This window comes from Barbus barbus (assembly GCF_936440315.1).
Source record: "Barbus barbus genome assembly, chromosome: 8".
Lineage (NCBI taxonomy): Eukaryota > Metazoa > Chordata > Actinopteri > Cypriniformes > Cyprinidae > Barbus > Barbus barbus.
The window spans coordinates 13780097-13786096 of record NC_136736.1 but is presented as its reverse complement, the minus strand read 5'-3'; positions in this window follow the sequence as shown (position 1 = coordinate 13786096).

Genomic DNA, 6000 nt, shown 5'->3' with positions numbered 1-6000 from the left:
AGATCCTTGGAGACACAGACGATGGAGTAGAGCTGTGAAGAACACGCTGGAGATGAGACGGGGGTAAGTAGGAGATCAAGGTAAGTACACAGGTTAGTAGCTGTAGTAGCATCAGTCCACTTCGAAATGAAACGAGATCGGACACTGAGTTGGGGTGAGGTGTGTGCTTTTATGTGCAGGCTGATGAGGGAGCTGATGAAGTTCAGGTGTGCAATTAATACTCAGGTGAAGGAGTGCGTTGTGATTGGGAGGTGAATGAGCCTGGCTGATCTGTGACAGTACCCCCTCCTCCACGGCCCGCTCCTGAGGGCCGAGGACCCCGACGTTGTGGTGGTTTACCTCTTCCTCGGGGGGTAGGTCGGTCAGGATGGGTTGAATGGAATTCCTCCAGAAGTGTTGGGTCCAGGATGTCGTCTTTGGGAACCCAAGACCGTTCTTCCGGGCCATATCCTTCCCAATCCACTAAGTATTCCAGCTGACCACCATGGCACCGGGAGTCCAAGATCTCCTTGACCTTGTAGATGGTACCATCCTCCAGAATCAAAGGAAGAGGGGGTTCCTCTGTCGGGCCAGGCTCTGTGGAGGGAGAAACAGGAGATTGGTAAGGCTTAAGTAATGAAACATGGAAAGAAGGATGAATTCTGAACTGAGGAGGGAGTTGCAACTGGTAGGTGACCGGGTTGATCTGTTTGGTGATGGTGAAGGGGCCAACGTATCTGGGACTTAACTTCTTGCAGGGCAGACGCATACAGATGTCCCTTGTTGACAGCCAGACCTTCTGTCCAGGTTGGTAAGTGGGAGCTTCGGATCTTCGAAGGTCTGCTGTCATCTTACGCCTGCGCACTGTCCGCTGTAGATGATGGTGAGTGGCGTCCCAGATTCTCTCGGAACCAGTAGTCGATGGATTAGACATCGGATGGTTCTCCAGACCAGGGAAATAGAGGAGGCTGGTAACCGAGTAACGCCTGCGCACGGTCCGCTGTAGATGATGGTGAGTGGCGTCCCAGATTCTCTCGCTCTCTCGGAACCAGTAGTCGATGGATTAGACATTGGATGGTTCTCCAGACCAGGGAAATAGAGGAGGCTGGTAACCGAGTATGCACTGGAAGGGAGTGAGTCCAGTGGATAGCTGGCAAAGAGAGTTCTGCGCGTACACGGCCCAGCCCAGGAACTGGTTCCAAGAGTTCTGGTGGCCATAGCAGAAGGTTCGGAGGAAGCACCCAATTTCCTGGATCTTCCTCCCCGTCTGCCCATTCGACTGGGGGTGACTTGGAGAATCGATCAATGACAACAAAGACACAGGTATTGCCATCAGAGGCCGGTAGATCAGTGATGAAATCAACTCCTAGGTGTGACCAAGGTCGGTTGGCAAGGGGCAGCGGGAGGAGTTTGCCCGCTGGCAAATGGCATGGGCTCTTGGAAATGGCACAGTCCGAGCAGCCCTGCATGAACCTTCTCACATCCCTGGCCATATTGGGCCACCAGAAGTGCCGTTGGCCCCAGGGTGGCCAGTGCCCAGAGATGTGTGCACAGAGTGAATGAGTGGAGTGCGTCGTGCTCTGGTGATGTATTGCAAACCTGGTGGGCAGCCCGGTGGAGTAGGTGTGGAGACATTGGACGATGATTTCCTTTGGAATGATGGGTTCTGGTTCCTCACAGACCTCTTCTGGGGAGTAGAGATGGGAGAGAGCATCCGCCCTCACATTCTTGGGCCCGGGACGATAGGATATGGTAAAGTTGAAGCGGGTGAAAAACAGCGCCCACCGGGCCTGTCGGGGAAGTTTTTTAGCATCACGCAGATATTGGAGGTTTTTATGGTCTGTGAGGACGATGAATGGATGTTGTGCACCCTCCAACCAATGCCTCCTTTCCTCCAAAGCCAGTTTGATGGCTAGAAGTTCTCTGTTGCCGATGTCGTAGTTAATCTCCGCCGGGCTGAGTTTGCTTGAGAAGAAGGCGCATGGATGGAGTTTGGCTGGAGTCCACTGCTGCTGAGACAAGACTGCTCCTACTCCAGTGGTAGAAGCGTCTACTTCTACTAGGAAGGGCTTCCCAGGATTGGGATGGATGAGGAGTGGAGCGCTGGTGAAGGCTTCCTTGAGGGTTTCGAAGGCTTCAGTGGTGGCAGGTGTCCAGGACAGAGACTTGGGCTTGTTCTTCAGGAGGTTGGTGAGCGGGCTGGTGATGATGCTGTAGTCATGTATGAATCTTCTATAGAAGTTGGAGAATCCTAGAAAGCATTGGAGTTCCTTGATGGTAGAAGGAGTGGGCCAGGTCTTAATGGCTTCCACCTTCCTCTCGTCCATCCGGATGCCACCGCTGTCGATGTAGTATCCAAGGAACTGCACTGAGGGTAGATGGAAGGAGCATTTTTCTGCCTTGAGAAACAGTTGGAATTCCCTCAGGCGTTTCAGGACCTCCGCAACGTGATGGCGATGTTCGGCCATGCTCCGGGAGTAGATGAGAATGTCATCAATGTAGACGAGGACGAATCGATGGAGAAACTCCCAGAGAACCTCATGCATGAAGTCTTGGAATATGGAGGGGGCGTTGACTAATCCATACGGCATCACCCGATACTCGTAGTCCTCGCGTATCCGGATGAGGTTATACGTGCTGCGGTGGTCCAACTTGGAGAAGACGGTGGCTCCGCGGAGATGTTCGAGTGCCTCTGGGATGAGAGGAAGAGGATAACGGAATTTGACGGTGACCTTATTGAGTGCCCGGTAATCGATACAAGGCCACAAGCCTCCGTCCTTCTTGGCCACGAAGAAAAAGCTCGAAGCAGCAGGGGGCGTTGAAGGGCAGATGTAACCATGTTGAAGAGTCTCTTCAATATACTCCTCCATGGCCTTCAGTTCAGGAAGTGAAAGTGGGTAAATTCTTACACGGGGCACTGACTCACAGTAACAGATCTATGGCGCAGTCCCATGGCCAGTGCGGCGGTAGCTGGGAGGCTCTCTTCGGGCAGAACACGTCGCTGAAGGGGGCATAGCAACTGACTGCTTCTCCTTTGGGCTCTCGATGGAGGTCGAGTTGATGGTCAGCGTCAGAGGGGAACGTGTTGATGGTCTGGGAAGATGAGAGAAACAGTCAGGAAAGCATTTGTTGCCCCACTTCAGAACCTCACCAGTACTCCATGAGATGACAGGGTCATGTTGCATGAACCAAGGGCGCCCAAGAATGATCTCAGCGGTGGATCCCTTCAGAACCAGGAGATGGATGGATTCCTCATGCAACTGACCAACTTGAAGGTGAATGGAACCCGCTCTGTATTTGATGTGTTTACGACTGAGGGGTTTTCCTGTTATCGACTGGACTTGGTAGGTGGTCTTGGTCGCTGTGATCGGGATATTGAGTTGACGGCAGAGGCTTCCGGAGATTAAATTCCCGGCTGACCCGGATTCGAGGAGGGCATGTACTGGAACACAGGGATTAGAGGCAGTAAGGATTACTATGGCAGTGAGGGGCTGCATATTAGCCACAATTGACTTTATAACACTCACCATCGGTCGAGGAGGACGAATTGGGCATGTGGAGATTACATGCCTGCCAGCACCGCAGTACAAACACAGGCCTTGGGTCAGCCGCCTCTACCGCTCAGTGGAAGAAAGACGGGTTAGGTCAACTTGCATGGGTTCGTGGCCTGGTTCTGGAGTACTGAGAGTCACTGGGTGGCGAAGGAGTGCAGAGCTGGGAGAATTTTGGGATTCCAAGAAGCAAGACTGCATACGGTTGGCACACCTGATGGAGAGTTGGATGAATCTCTCCAAGTCGTGGGAGTCATCGTATGCAGAGAGCTGCAGCTGCACTCTTAGTTCCAGTCCCTGCCGATAGGTGGTAGGGAGCGAGCGCTCATTCCAGCCACTGGCCGCTGCAAGGGTTCTAAATTGGAGAGCATAGTCAGTTATAGACAGAGATCCTTGACGAAGATGATTTTCTGGCCGGCCGAAAACTTTTCTGAAATGTTTAATAAAACTGTTAGCAGATTGTGTCACAGTACCGGATTGGGCCCAGATGGTCTCAGCCCACTGGAGCGCTCATCCTGTAAGCAGGGAAATGATGAAAGCTATCTTGGCACTGTCGGTGACGTAGAGATGCGGCTGCATTTCCAGAGCGAGTGAGCATTGTAGGAGAAATCCGTTGCACTCCTCCGCCACACCAGAGAAGGGCGCCGGGGGCCCGGCAATCACATATGGTGAAGAAGAGGTGGTGTCGGTGCTGTTAGTGACGGGAGTTACCGGAGTTGTGGTGGGGTTGCGGAGAACTCGCCGAAGATTATCCACGAGTTCCTGGAATGGATCGGGCGGACTCATCCTGCCGTATCCCTCGGTTTTGATCCGATCTTCTGTTAGAGAAGCAGATTCAGACAGATGGTTAGAATACAACAGGTGAGTTTTATTGCAATTGGTGGAGTCAGCGGTTTGCTGATGGAGGTGAGTAACAAGTTCAATGAACAGGTATAGTAGTACGATGAGGGTGATAATGGAATATCCTTTGCTTTCACAGGAACTCATGGATAGGGGAGACGGAGCACACACCTCACAATCTTGGACAGGGGAGACACACTCGAGGAGATCCTTGGAGACACAGACGATGGAGTAGAGCTGTGAAGAACACGCTGGAGATGAGACAGGGGTTAAGTAGGAGATCAAGGTAAGTACACAGGTTAGTAGCTGTAGCATCAGTCCACTTCGAAAGGAAACGAGATCGGACAATGAGCTGTTGTGAGGTGTGTGCTTTTATGTGCAGGCTGATGAGGGAGCTGATGAAGTGCAGGTGTGCAATTAAAACTCAGGTGAAGGAGTGTGTTGTGATTGGGAGGTGAATGAGCCTGGCTGATCTGTTACAATATTAAAATCATGTTTTCCTCAAAACCTCACGTCTCCAGTCAATCAATAAATTACATTCAGCATTTTGTGTATGCATGATGGCATCGGGTGACCTTTAAATGGCTGCCCAAAAATAACCATCCTGAATTGATTGTGTGTATAGGGGATATGAGAGTGAAGGAGGGAGTTATTTTCACATTTGAGACCATTAGACACTAGTTTGATGTCTGAATTATGCAGGCGTGACAAACAGATATACTGTAGACTCTCACAAGCGGGACATCAGTAAGCAATAGGATCCAGACCACAACAGATAAATCAGGTCATGCATTTGCACAGTTGCCCTAAGTGTGAATTATAACCTGTTTATAGTCAGAGGTGAACTGTCCACTGTAAAAAAAATTTAGTGTGACTTCAGAGTGGACGAGAGCAGCAATGAAGCAGTAATCTAATGCAATGCAAAGCAATTTTTGCGGATTTTGCTAGTGCCTAGATTCCCATCATGCATTGCGGCATGAATAAATTATGCGGTTGCATTTTTGTTCAACATGCCATTTTATTTTAGTTTCTGTTGTTGTTACTTTTAATTACCTTTGATTTTTTTGTTTATTTTTGTTGTTGTTGTTTTAATCTAATCTGTTTCTTGATTTTTATCATAGCTATGTATGTTAAGCTGAGTGTTAGAATTTGTGAAACAATAACTCAGAATAATTCAGAAAAAATAACTGGCTTACCACAATAGTATTTTGAAGTATTATATATTTTATGTCCTTACATGTGCAATATTTAAATTGCAGTTACAGATTGCCAGTCAGTCTTAAGTCAAAGTTTTTGTTCCACATGTAAGTGCAACCACACTATGTTATGAAGCACTATTACATCAGCTGCATGGGGACAAATTATTCAAATAAATAAGGGCCAAGTTTCCAGCCACAAAGGAATGCTAATCAACATAATGACATAATGAGAATTCATACAAAACTGTTTACAAAAATGCATAACAGATTTGTAGTGCTATGATTTGAAAATGAACAAATCTGAATGGATTCCATAATCAAATTCTGAATTTAGTTATAAATTACTGTAAATTCTTACAAACCACTGGCAATATTTTACAGTGCACCTTCAGTTTTTTTTTCTCTTGCATTATAGTTCATAATATAGTCAA